We start from the raw sequence: 13,878 nt of genomic DNA, 5'->3' as shown, positions 1-13,878 counted from the left end.
ACCCTGGGCAAACCCCCATGGGATGCAGCAGATGCTTTCCATCAAAGGCCAAGAAAAATATCCCTCCGCCTCTTCTGCGGGCAGGTCGCTGGGCTCCACACCCCCACACACACCCAGGAGGACAGGGGAAGGGCTGGGCGGGTTAGAAGTGTGGGGCTGGGGGCTGAAGTGAGCCAGGAGCATAAGCAGCCACATGCCCCCAGGGATGGGGGGCCCAGGTGCCCAGAGGCAGGCCGACCTCAGGAGGTGCTGCCCCACACGCAAGCCCCCCCCCTTCATTCCTGGGGTAGGGGAGGACCCCACAGCCCCAGGGCAAAGGCCCCGGCATGCACGGGGGAGGGAGGGGACCCTAGCTCAGTTTCTGCTCTCTCTGCAGTAGAGCAACGCTTGCAGGGGCTGGTTTTCACCTTGGGTTTACATCTGTGTTTTTCCCAGGTCCCTTTCAACTTGACCTAGAACATTCAGGCTGCCCCTTATCTCAAAAACAAGGCCACCCCCACTTCCTTTGGCCCCGCCCCCTCCTCCAACTGTAGGCTTGCTTCCTCTCTCAACAACCCGACCTCACCTCCTAACAGTTGGTCTACACTTGCAGCTTCCACCTTCTCACCGCCCACTCACTTCTTAACCTTTGCTCTCTGGCTTCTGCCCATTTCACCATTAGAAACGACCTCTTGAAACGACCCTCATGGCCGACTGATCTCGGGGGGCAGTACGTGGCATGCATTAACCACCCCTCCTAGCAGGATGCTTCTCCCAGCTACCTTCCTCACCTCGTCCCCCAAGACACAGGAGTCTCCTCTCCCCGCATCTCAGGAGAGGCTGGCCTTACTTTTGTCACCAGCTTCAGCCACACCCCCCCAGGCTGCTGCCTCTGGTTCTGACTGCCGTCGGACTCAGCCACACCTCTAGGCATGCTTGTGTTCTAAGGGCCCCTACGCTCTTCACCTGGGCCCCATAGTCTTCCAAACCATACCTAAAATCCCCTGGTAAAAGTCACCACTTCCAGGAAGCCCTCCAGGTGTTCCATCAGCTAGGATCACCCCTGCCCGCTTTCGTGTTTCCCACCTCACATCCTGACCTGGAGCACTTGTCTGGCTGACTCACTCATCTTTTTCCCCGGCTCCTGGGTAGCGGCCCCTGTAAATGTTTGTGGAACTCCGCGGCCGGAAGGCCCCATTTCCTCCTTTCTAAGAAGCACTCCTCCCAGCCTCACTGTCAGGTTGCCTCTTCCCCTGGCAGGCACCTTTAATACACATTCCCTTTTCCTCTTGAAAAGCTATCATTACATCAACAATGTGTCAGAAATTATTTGATGATAATCTTAACTCTCACTCGCAGCCAACTCTATTATTCTGGTTGGGATGGATACTTTGTAGCTGAGCAGTAGCCCCAGGCACACTTCCAACCCCACTACTCCATCCTCCTTCCAAAATCCCGAACTCCCAGCAACAAAAGGAGCCAATCCCGCACTGATTTCAAACAGAAACCCAGCCTGTCGGTACTGGAGAGCTCTCTCTCAGGGGTGGGGTGGGGGTGGGGGGTGGTGTCAAGAGGGAAGACCTCCAGGTGGGGGCGCTCCAGACCGGCGTTACGAGCGACACTCTAGACTTCCTAATCCTCCACTGAAATTAGGAGCAAAACAAAAGCTTAAGCAGCTAAGATGGTAAATTGTTTCAGTCCAGCAATACACAATTTGGTATTTAGAGGCAGGAGTGAGGGTCTAGAACTGGGAAGTAAGGGGACAAGCAAGTAGAAAGAGCAGGATGTTTATCTGGCTTCTGCTCAGAGGTTCTCAAACCTAAGGGGAGCTTCAGGGAAATACAGATTCCCAGGCCCCGTCCCCAGCGATTCTGATTTAACTAATCTAGGCGTCGGTTAAACATTTCTCAGGAGATTCCAACGGACAGCCTGGGTTGAGAGTAGCTGGTTAGCACTGACAGACACATACAATACCCTTGAGATTTGGCAAGATGCTGATAACATTTGAACTTAAGCTAGGTGTGTCCAAGAGACACACAGGGGGTGAGTGGGGTGGGGGTGAAGTGTGAGTTGCTCAGTCGACTCTTTGTGGCCCCAGGGACTGTAGCCCGCCAGGCTCCTCAGTTCACAGAATTCTCCAGGAAAGAACACTGGGGTGCGTAGCCATTCCCTTCTCCAGATCTTTCCAACCCAGGGGTCAAACCCAGTTCTCCTGCATTGCAAGCAGATTCTTTACCATCCGGGTCACCAGGAAAGCCAGGGGTGGGGTGGGAGTGTCAGCAGTCCCCACAGTGGGTGTAGGGCCAGAGCTGCTAAAGTGCTGTCGTGGCCGACTCTCTGCGACCCCATGGACTGTACCCGCCAGGATCCTCTGTCTATGGAATTTTCCAGGCAAGAATACTGGAGTGGGTTGCCATTTCCTTTTCCAGGAGGGCCAGAGGGGCTCTTGGCAATTCCATGGGCAACACGGGGCCTTTTTATAAAGGGCCTCCACATTGCCCACTGTCTGGCTGGGACTTGGAAGAGAACCAGAGAAGGATACTTGGAAAGGTGTCCAGGATACACTACTGTGGCACAGGACCTGGGACAGACGGCATTTGAGTCCCTGAAGTCTCATCTGCCTAAGAACAGAACCTTCTGGAAGAACTCAGTTGTCAGCAGTCTCCTCCTCTGAGCAAGCCCGGAAGACTGACTATTGCAGACAAGAAGTCTGCACACCACACCTACAGATACTGTGCCACAAAACCATCCTAGCTCTCATATCCCCGCTTAAGGGTCCATTTATCTTTCCAGAGTCCTTTGTTCTCCAGTAAGTGTCCTTCTCCGCCTTCCCTTTTCCTATTAAGAAGGTGTGTATATAAGCCCTAAATCCTAAAGACCCTTTGAGTAACATTTTCCTGTGAAATCCCTTACTTATGTGCTTACGTCTATCTTTTCTCTTACTGGTATGGCTCTTGGTTTAGTTTGCAGACCCCCAAAAGACTGAAGGAGAGACATTATTTTGCCAACAAAGGTCCATATAGTCAAAGCTATGGTTGTTCCAGTAGTCATGTATGGGTCTAAGAGCTGGACCATAAAGAAGGCTGAGTGCCGAAGAATTGATGCTTTTGAACTGTGGTGTTGGAGAAGACTCCTGAGAGTCTCTTCGACTGCAAGGAGATCCAACCAGTCCATTCTAAAGGAGATCAGTCCTGAATATTCATTGTAACGACTGATAATGAAGCTGAAGCCCCAATACTTTGGCCACCTGATGCAAAACGCCGATTCATTATAAAGACCCTGATGCTGGTTCCAAATAGGAAAAGGAGTACATCAAGGCTGTATATTGTCACCCTGTTTATTTAACTTATATGCAGAGTACATCATGAGAAACGCTGGACTGGAAGAAACACAAGCTGGAATCAAGATTGCCGGGAGAAATATCAATAACCTCAGATATGCAGAAAGTGAAGAGGAACTCAAAAGCCTCTTGATGAAAGTGAAAGTGGAGAGTGAAAAAGTTGGCTTAAAGCTCAACATTCAGAAAACGAAGATCATGGCATCCGGTCCCATCACTTCATGGGAAATAGATGGGGAAACAGTGGAAACAGTATCAGACTTTATTTTTGGGGGCTCCAAAATCACTGCAGATGGTGACTAAAGCCATGAAATTAAAAGACGCTTACTCCTTAGAAGGAAAGTTATGACCAACCTAGATAGCATATTCAGAAACAGAGACATTACTTTGCCAACAAAGGTTCGTCTAGTCAAGGCTATGGTTTTTCCTGTGGTCATGTATGGATGTGAGAGTTGGACTGTGAAGAAGGCTGAATGCCGAAGAATTGATGCTTTTGAACTGTGCGGTGTTGAAGAAGACTCTTGAGAGTCCCTTGGACTACAAGGAGATCCAACCAGTCCATTCTGAAGGAGTTCAGCCCTGGGATTGCTTTGGAAGAAATGATGCTAAAGCTGAAAGTCTTTGGCCACCTCATGCGAAGAGTTGACTCATTGGAAAAGACTCTGATGCTGGGAGGGATTGGGGGCAAGAGGAGAAGGGGATGACAGAGGATGAGATGGCTGGATGGCATCACTGACTCGAAGGATGTGAGTCTGAGTGAACTCCGAGAGTTGGTGATGGACAGGGAGGCCTGGCGTGCTGCGATTCATGGGGTCGCAAAGAGTTGGACACGACTGAGTGACTGATCTGATCTGATGCTGGAAAAGATCGAAGGCAGGAGGAGAAAGGGACAAAAGAGGACGAGATGGTTGGATGGCCTCACTGACTCAATGGATATGAGTTTGGGCAAGCTCCAGGAAATGGTGAAAGACAGGGAAGCCCGGTGTGCTACGGATCAAGGGGTTGTAAAGAGTTCTCACGGCTGAGCAACTGAACAACAGGAAGAGTGAAGCTAAGAGGGTAGAGGAAAAGTCTTCCCTCCCTGTGTGTGTATTAAGTCCCTTCAGTCGTGTCCGACTCTTTGCGACCCCATGGACGGTAGCCTGCCAAGCTCCTCTGTCCATGGGGATTCTCCAGGCAAGAATCCTGGAGCAGGTTGCCATGCCCTCCTCCAGGGGATCTTCCCGACCCAGGGATGGAGTCCACCTCTCCTGCATCTGCAAACCACACCTACAGATACTGCCACAAAACCACCCTAGTTCTCATCTCTCCTCCTAAGGGTCCATTTATCTTTCCAGAGTCCTTTGTTTTCCAGTAAGGGCCTTTCTCCTCCTCCCCTACTATGAAGGTGTGTATATAAGCCCTAAATCCTAAAGCCCCTTTGAGTCACATTTTTTCTGTGAAATCCCTTACTTATGTGCTTAGGTCTGTCTTCTCTTACTAATGTGGCTCCTGGGTTAGTCTGCAGACCCTCAAAAGACAGAAGCTAAGAAGGTAGAGGAAAAGTTTTCCCTCCCCAATACTTGTGTGTGTGTGTGAAGTCGCTTCAGTCATGTTGGACTCTTTGCGACCCTATGGACTGTAGCTGACCAGGCTTTCCTGGCGTTCTCCAGGCAAGAATACTGGAGGGGGTCACCATGCCCTCCTCCAGGGGATCTTCCCAACCCAGGGACCAAACCCGCAGATTCTTTACCACCGAGCCACCCAGGAAGCCCCAGGCATTGGTACAGGTCACCTCATCACAAACAGAGGCTGCTGACACAGAACAAGCTGGGTATGCTGTTCTGCAACATGTAAAACACTAGCATGTAACACTGGGAGAAACAGAGCTGCCCAGCCAAAGTTCTAAGTAAACACGGGAACGATAAATAGATACGAACGCAGGTTGAGTCTGGTGAGAGGAAGGAAAGAAGACTGGCAAAGCTTTGCTTCTCAGGCTGCATGGAGGCGCTCAGGTGCTGTGTTCACAGAGATGGTGCATGGTTTTTGTTTTCTTTTTAATAATGTTTAATTTTTATTTATTTATTTTACAATTTATTTCCTTTTTCTTTTTTTTAAACTTTTGGTTTCACCGCTCAGCGTGTAGGATCTTAGCAGCCAACCAGGGGTCAAACCTGTTCCCCCTGCATTGGAAGCTCAGAGTCTTAACCACTGGACTGCTAGGAAAGTCCCAGGGTGAGTGTTTTTGTTGCTGTTGTTAAATGCAAGCAGTCTTCGCAGGCCCTGGGGAAGCAAAGCCCCGAGTCTGTGTGTGGCTCACTGGCCAGGTGGCGTCCAAGACGAGGCATCACCTCCTGAGCCTCTGCTCACCCACCTCAGCCCGAGGGTGGTGAACCCACCTGCTGTTTGGCTGCTCGAGAGGAGGTGCCTCAAACCTCCTGCCCTCCTTGCGGCATTTTGGGGAGGGTGCTTTGAACTAACCATGTCAAAGTACTCTGAAAACCACAGAAAGCCTCTAACCAAGAGGAGCTGGCGACTCCGGGCCTATTTTCATGACCTGGCAGAAAACGCCCCAGCCCAAGAAGCCTTGTTTTCCCCTCTGGGGTGGAGCCCTCAGTCGGGTGTGAGGGTTGAAGGCTTTTGCAGCTCCTTAAGATGCCTGATGTGAGGTTCTGTCAGCCCCAGGCCCACTTTAGATGGGGATGCCTGAGACCCCTCTCCCCTTTAGCGAAGACCGGGGGCAGGTAACACTGCCACTCATGGGAAACTAAGCGGCTTGTTTAATTGGGAATTGGGCCCAAACCAGCCCAGCCCAGCTCTTTCCTCTCCTCCTTTCTCTCCTCCCAGACCTGGAAGCTCAGGAAATTCAAGGCTGTGAAGCAGTGGGCACATGACCTCCGGCTATTTACACAGACTGGGGTTGGGGAGGGGGGACACTGATCCTTCCCAGCTCGCCCCACAAACCTGGGGAACCCCTGTGCCTGACCCTCCTGGCCCAGGGGCCAGTGGTCCAAGCCACCCAAGTTTTCATTTCATCCAGGAAACTCAGGCTTTGAGGTCAGAAGGGTGTCCAAATCTGACACCACCACCTATCAGCTGAACGATGGGGTGTGTGTGTGTGTAAATTTCTTTATCTCTTGAGAGTGATTTTTCTCATCTGTCAAAAGGGGGAAGGGATTCACTGGAATTCAAGGAGAATGAAAAGGAAAAAGATGGCATGTGTACAGACTGGCGCTGAGCCTGGCACCCAGGCAGACGCTCCATAGCACTGCCCCCCGCCTCTTCTCGGGCATGGGAGTGGGGAAGACAGCCCACAGGCAGGCAGCATCTGCCAGCTCCCCAGCGGAAGCACAGAAAAGAATCAGCAGAAACTGTTGATGGATGCGAAGAGTCTGGATTACCGATGACTTTCATGTATCTGTGCTTGTAAAACCTTAATGGTGGATCCAAAAGGTCTTCTGGGAAATTTTGCTTTTAAAAGCACATTAAAAAAAAAAAAGGAATAAATCCTGCAAACATAATATTCAGTGGAAGAAGCCAAAAATGAAAGTATGCTACATGGTAACATGGTAATGACTCAATGGACATGAATTTGAGCAAACTCTGGGAGACTGTGGACACAAGAGCCTAGCGGGTTGCAGTCCTTGGGGTTGCAGAGTCGGATGCAACTTAGCAACTGAACGACAATTCAGATACAGTTCAAAACCAGGCGAAACCCTCACTGCTGATGCAGCATTTCTGTTTCCTGATTCCGGTGGTAACTGCATGAACCTATGTACGTGTTAAGTCTCACTTCAAAGAACCACAATGTCCCCCAAAGGGACATTTCACCTGTAAAACTGGCGAGAGCGGAGTCAAGTCTGTAGCTGAGTTAACATCCTTGTACTCCTGCCAGCTTCCTGGTTTTGATTCGTACTGTGACAGGTCATTAGGGAAGAAGCTGGCAAAGGGTACACTGGCACTCTCTACTATGACTTTTGTGATCTCTGGCGAGTCGAAGATTATTTCAAAATAGAGAAAATATTTTAAGTACATTCAAAGGAGCTCCCTTCTAGTTGCTAAAGGAGGTGTTGCCTACTCGTGAACTGTGTAACAAAACCAATTTAATCTTTCACACACCAAAAAAGGTATATTCAAAATGTGAAATGCTTCACATGATGTACCAGTTAGAAATGGGAACTGGATGGTTTCACGACATGTCTGTTCATTCCTTCATCTCCTGTACACACATGGAGCATACAGGCACCTTGTCAGGTACGGGGAAGGGGCTAAGCCTTACCGACAGAGGCCCTGCCTGCCCAGGTCCCGGCCTCAGGACAAAGCTAAGGGATCCGGCACCGTGTAGCAAGGGCCAGTGAACACGCCACTGAGGCTGTTCTTAGAGAAACCTAGAAGGGGTCCCACCCCTGTGGAAAAGCAGACCTTCCAGGCCAAGGGCCTGGCAGGCAATAGGGCTGGCAGCAAGCCTCGGGTGAGCCTCAGCGAAACCATTCGGGATGCCACGAAAGGTGTGAGCTGCGGAGGGGCAAGCTGATGAGGCTGGAAGACTATCACTTCGTGTCATCCGGGCTGTTTCTCCAGACCCCAGGAGAGAACGATCACAGTGGTCAGGAGGTAGAGATTCATTCATTTGGTCCCCACGCAGCTCAGAAAATGACATTTCATGGCCAGAAGCAGGAGCCTAACTCTTGCGAGCTGCTGGCTCTGGGTGCTGATGACAGAAAGCACAGTTTGCAATCTGACCCACCAAGGTCTCTGAGAGCCCCGGGCAGGCTGGCAGCATCTGCAAAGGAGGTCTCCACCTAAGGCAGCACACCTGGCACTTCCCTACCTCATCTCAGGCCACAGTCCCCAAGCCGGGGCATCCTGTGGTCCCCAGGTTCTAGGGCTGTGAGGCAGCTGCTCCTCCAGCTCCCCAGAGCCCACCTCCCACCCCAAACACACACAGCCAATCTGCTTTGCTCCCTGGCAGTCCCCACCCACTAGCCTTCCACCCACCACCACCACCAGGCATGCCCTAGCCATGCAGGCTCACTTCTCTGGGCCTCAGCTTTCTTCTTCATTGCAAACAAGCTGATGAACCCACAGTCTCTTTCAGCTACAGAATTCTAAGTCTAGGGGGGGAAAAGGTCACAAAAAGGAGACAGGAACATCGGCCCACAGCCTTGCCTTCACTTGTGAAAGTGGGAAAGAGTTTCACAACTGTTTTCTTTCCTGCCCGGCCCAGGGTGGGGAGCGTCCTGTGGACTCTAGGGCTGGGAGTGTCTAGGGGAGCCCAGAACCCCCAGGGTTCAGGATACAGATGGAATTCCTCCTGAATTCTTCCAGAAGAGGACCACCACTTCCTGTCTTCGCTTCCCATTGCTGCCCTAACAAGTCACACAGCACGGGAACTCAGAGCAGCGCAGGGTGTCCTCTTATAGTTCTGGACTCAGAAGTCCAACACAAAGTTGCTGAGCTAAAACCAAAGGCTGGTGCCCTCCAGAGGCTCGGGGGAGAATCCCTTTGACCACCTGTCCCAACTTCCAGAGGCCACTGCATTGCTGGGCTCCTGGCCTCCCCACCCCCCGGCAACTTTACAGCCGGCATGGCCTGTGGAATCTCCCCACATCCCATCACTGATGCTGACTCGCCTGCCTCCTTCCCCTACTTCTAAGGACCCTTGTGATTACACTGGCTCTGTGTGGATTATCCAGGATCATCCCTCCAGATTATCCAGGATAATCTCGCTACTTTAGGGCCAGCTGATCAGCAACCTCGATTCCCCTTTGCCTTGTGGGCTGACGTAGTCACACGGTCTGGGGATTAGGACATGGCCGTCTTTGGGAGTCATCTTTCTGCCGACTCAACTAACCCAGGTCCTGGAGGGAGACAAAGGGTGGAATCACAGGCCCAGGAGACTGCCTGCTTGGGTTCAAATCCTGGTCCCACTACTTGGTAGCTGAGGGAATCAGTTATCCACATCTGTAAAATGGGATAATGTGTCCCCAACCCTTGGGTGCCAGCCCATGGCCTGTCAGGAACCGGGCAGCCCAGCAGGAGCTGAGTGGTGGGTGAGACCCAAACCATCCCCCAACCCAAGACCATGGGAAGACTGTCTTCCACGAAACTGGTTCATGGTGCCAAAAAGGTTGGAGATGGCTGCCTAAGAGGGACCGGGGGTTAGGGGTGGGGCAGGCAACAGAAGGCCCTCCCCAGAAATTCCATCCTCAGCTCTTGAACAGTGATTCTTCCAGGACAACACTGGGGTTCATCTGGGCTCTCCCAGCACGGCACCAGGCTGCCACAGAAGGGTAACAGACCAGATGGTGCAGCCGGCTCGTCATGGCCCCCTCCCTTACCAGGGCAGAGGAAGCCAGTGCAGTCAGCCGCCAGCTCCCAGGGTGCCAGCTTCCTCCAACCTCACTGTGGGACCCTCTCGAGCACAGAGAGCCCCCTTTCCTCACCAGGAAGAGCTGGTCACATGAAGGCAGTCTTGTGTGAAGAGAGACGAATTTAGGATCCCCGAGCCCAGGTCACTCCAGCTTCGTGGCAGAGAGGTCCCAGGGGTTTGGGGTGGAGGATGTGGGTGAGGGGTCAGTGTTCTACCCCCCGGGAACCAGGCCTGGTTCCTGACACCCCAAACCACAGGCCTCACCTCTCTCCCAGGCGTCTTGCTTTCCAAACACTTCAGCATCAGGCGTCTAAATCACAGTATGACAGCAGCTGCCACATGGGGAGGCACAGAGAGAGGGCATGCTGGGCTGTGTGGCTTTGGGGAAGTCACTCTGCCTCTCGTTTGCTCCTCCAGAAACTGCAGGATCAGGGTCAGGCTAATCCTAAGTGGACACCCTGACTTCTGCATCCCCAGCAAACAGCTCACCAACCCCAGACAAAGCTTCCGGAGCCCAGGGGCACCCCCGGCCTGAGAAACGCTCGGGGACATTCTTTATGCCGTGTCCCACATAGTGGCCCCTGGCCTTTCCCCCAGTGTCCTCCCAGCGCCAGGAAAGGGGTGCCGGTGGCCTTCAGGGGCTCCCCAGGACCCAGCCTGGCTGCCAGGAAGTGGCTTTTGCCCACGCCTAGCCCAGCCTCCATGGAGAGAGGCCAGTGCAACCAAACAGGAGGCCGTAGGTGGCAGGGGCCAAAGGGGCCAAACCATTCTCTCCCGGCAGGGCAGGGGCGGCGGGAGGGAAGCGGAGGGAAGCGGCACGTGACTCCAGCCTGCGGTTCTCAGGGGAAGGGCGAGCCCCAGGCAAAGGGAAGCAGGGCCCCCCCACCCCCCGCCCCACCCGGGGGCTCAGCTGTGGGGGAAGGGAAGGGACTCTGGCCTCACACCCCCACCCTCTGGCTCCAGCCCAGGGCCTCCTCCTCGGACCCTGCCCCCCTCCTATCTCAGGGGAGAAAGTGAGGCTCTGTGTGTTGCCAGATTCCTGTAATGAATCCCACATTCATTCCGTCCTCTGCGCCTATTGGAAAGCCTCCCTCTGCCTTCTGGGTTCGCTCTGAACAGCTGGTCTGCAGAAGTCGGTGGAACTGAATGTGCAGGAGGTGACTGCAGAGGAACGAGCTCCCTTCGCGTCCCCGCCCACCCCTTCCTCTGAAGAGGAGGCCGCTAGTTCCTGCCCTTTCCCTGGGAAAGCTGGGGAGGGAGCCAGGGACGCAGGATCCACCGTTAACTCTTTCACTTCCTGCCGGCATCCATCCTCCTGGCGAGGATGGACTCCACGGCTTCCTGAGCGTGGACAGCAGAGGCCCCCGGCTTCCCAGAGCCCCCACCCCCACTCCCAGGCACGAAAGCGCACAAGGTCAAGGCCCAGAGAACACACGCTCTGCTGGGAAAGGGCTTTTCTGCACCAGTTCCCAGCTCTCGCCTTGAAGGAGGTCCACAGGGCATGGATTTTGCAGGTGGAAGCAGGGAAGCCCCGAGAGGTCAGCATCTCGCGGATTACACAAAGGCAGGGCTCAGACACCCACAGCGCTGCTTTCAAATTTGTGCTGCTCACAAAAATTTGTGCTCCTCAGACAAATGCAAGCGGTGAGGAGCTGGGAGACGCAAAGGCACCCACGGAACAGTAACGGTTCATTAGCCCAGAGGCGTCCTGTCTCCCCCAGCTGCCCCATCCTGGGCAGTGCAGACCAGCCACCCCTGGCACTTCCGGCCCCACCCCAAGGATGGGTGGGCCATTCCGCCTCCAAACAGGCACTGGCTCAAGGAAAGACATCAGCCCCAAGGCCTGGGAGACGTGACTCCACCTCTGCCACTAAACCGCGTGTGTCCCTGGCAGAGTCAGAAACCTTCTCTGAGCCTCAGAGACAAGAGGAAGCAAAACCAGAAATCGGAGGAGGTTTAGAGGCTCTGGAGTCAGGCTTTCTGAATCCAAACCATCTAGCTGCATGGCCTCGGGCAGGTTGTTTAACCTGTCTGCGCCGAGTCCCTCATCTGTTAAATGGGGAGAGTGACAGAATCGAATTCACAGGTCTGTCAGGAGGACTCACTGAGGTCAAGAGCCCTGGGACCATGCAAGTTACCCCAGGAAGCCCTGGCGGCTGGGGACACCACCACTGCCGTCACGGTCATCGGGGATCCTGTCTGGCCCCAGCAGCCTGAGGCCTGGGAGAATGGAGGGGGAGCATCCTTGGTCCTCTGCCGCCCCCATCCTCCGGTCCCTCTGCTGACGGTGGCCACGGCTGGAGTCTAGCCATGGTTCCCAGTGACCCAGCACCCTCCTGCATCAGCAGTCACAGAGGCTCCAAGTCCAGATGTGAGAGGATCAAACCATCCCTCCTCGTCTTCATCAAACCCACGCCTTATATGCCATTCTCCCATGAGTCTTTATGTGCAGCGGACATGTGGGGTGAGGGGAGGCAGGCAGAGACCCAGTGAGGCCTCAGACTTGAGGCTGTGGGAGTAAGCCAGGATGCAAGGAGCTGCCTGCAGCTGGGGAGGGTCTCTTGGCAGGCGGAGGGGGCCCTGCCGCCCAGGCCCGCCACGCCGCTCCCTTCAGTGGCGTGTCCTCTGCCCTCTTCTGCCCCACCCTCAGGGATGCTCCCTACAGCCCTGCCAGGAGGACAGGGAGAATGTGGCCCCAGTGGGTGAAGGACACCAGGGCCCAGCCACATGGCCAATAAGTAACAGGGTCGGGGGCCCAGAGCCCGAGCTGGCCCTGCCTCCACTCTGAGCGGCTCTGTTCTAGGGAACCTTCTGTAGAAAGCGGGGGCTGGAGAGGAACAGCCTAGATCGAGGGGGACGGGCCCCATGCCTCTCCCACGAGCACAGGGAGCTCGGCTTGCAAACACCAAGCCAAGGGCCCTTCCCCAAGTGGGAGAAGGGAGAGAAACACACACACAGGAGTGCTGCAGCTTGGTATTCCTCCCGTAACACACACATGCACGCACACACAAGTGCAATCTGCTTTTTAAACCCAGGAGATGAGGGCTCTGTGCTGGGGAACCCCACCCCACTGGTAGGGGAGGCCCAACAGCAGCTCGCTCTGGCTGTCCTAGGAGCAGGGGGCGGAAGGCACTAACTGGGGGGAGAGGAGAGAGGGGGAGGGGGAAGGAAGCCCACAGGCGCATGAAGGGGCCCGCGAAGGCAGGGCAGGGGCCAGGAAAGAGCAGGGTGCCCGCCCGGCCACCCCGCAGGGAAGAGGGTGTGGAGGGACAGCCCACCCATTTCCTCCTCCAGCGTTTCAATAGCTACCGGTCGTCCCTGGGACAGCTGGATTCCCCTCAGAGGTCAGGCTGCAGCCCGCGTCAACCCTCACCATCCCCCCAGTTGGTGCCATGGGCACAGCACTACCTCCGGTGTGGACGGCCGCCCACGTTTCAGCTGGGGGTGCAGATGGCGCCCGGCTCATTGGCTCGAGGTGGCTGCTGCAGGCCTGGTCAGAAAGGACTGGCCGTGTGGACACCGTCTCTCCTTGGACCCCAGCTGAATCAAGGGGCCCCCTCGTCCCTCCCTGCTCCCTCTGCCAAGGGAGGGTGGCCAAAGTGGACCCCCAGGCTGCCCCACCTTGCCCAGCCAAGCCTTTTGGTTCAGGGCTTCGTTCTCCTCCCTGCGCTGCTGGGAAATGCCATGTACTTCAGAACAGGAACCCCCAGGTTGGGGAGGGGGGTCAGCTGACAGTAGGGGGCTGAGGGAGGGCGAGAACCCCCTAGGGGCTTGGGGGAAAGGTTTCCTGGTTCATGGACGAGGCCCAAGGGGAGGGGGCTTCCCTCCCTCTGAATGCTGCTGTGTCAGCGAATGCTGCAGCACCTCTGACCCTGCGGACAGCTGGAAACGAAGCCACACGGAGGATGGCCGAACCAGGGTCCTCCACGGCACCCTTGAGCTGCCCAGGCTCCACACTTCTCACTGTGTGCAGCAGCAAATCCGCCGTGGAGCTCAGGCCACTCTGAGCCGAGGTTTCTACTCCTCGCCTGCGTGCTAAGTTGCTTTTGTTGTGTCCGACTCTTTGCGACCCTGTGGATGTAGCCCACCAGGGCTCCTCTGTCCATGGGGATTCTCCAAGCATGAATTCTGGAGTGGGTTGCCATGCCCTCCCCCAGGGGATCTTCCCAACCCAGGATATCAAATCTGCATCTCCAACGGCTCCTGCGCT

General features: G+C 54.8%; 1 protein-coding gene across 11 annotated transcripts in view; it reads right to left on the bottom strand.

The window, feature by feature from the left end:
- SEPTIN9 (septin 9) overlaps positions 1 to 13,878 on the bottom strand; it is a 179,209-nt gene that overhangs the window by 42,275 nt on the left and 123,056 nt on the right. Inside the window, exon 1 of one of the 11 annotated variants that reach the window (XM_086355286.1) lies at positions 9,933 to 10,369. The exons of the other annotated variants lie outside the window; for them this stretch is intronic. The gene's annotated coding sequence lies outside the window, so the exon portion shown is untranslated. Of the gene's footprint in view, positions 1 to 9,932; positions 10,370 to 13,878 lie in introns of those variants that run through there. 11 annotated transcript variants of the gene reach the window in all.

The sequence above is a fragment of the Bos grunniens genome, chromosome 19 (genome assembly GCF_055505025.1).
Source record: "Bos grunniens cultivar Pamir isolate PY7600 chromosome 19, Bosgru_T2T1.0, whole genome shotgun sequence".
Taxonomy (NCBI): Eukaryota; Metazoa; Chordata; class Mammalia; order Artiodactyla; family Bovidae; genus Bos; species Bos grunniens.
The sequence above is the reverse complement of the archived record's forward strand: the minus strand, read 5'-3'. Positions and strand labels throughout refer to the sequence as shown.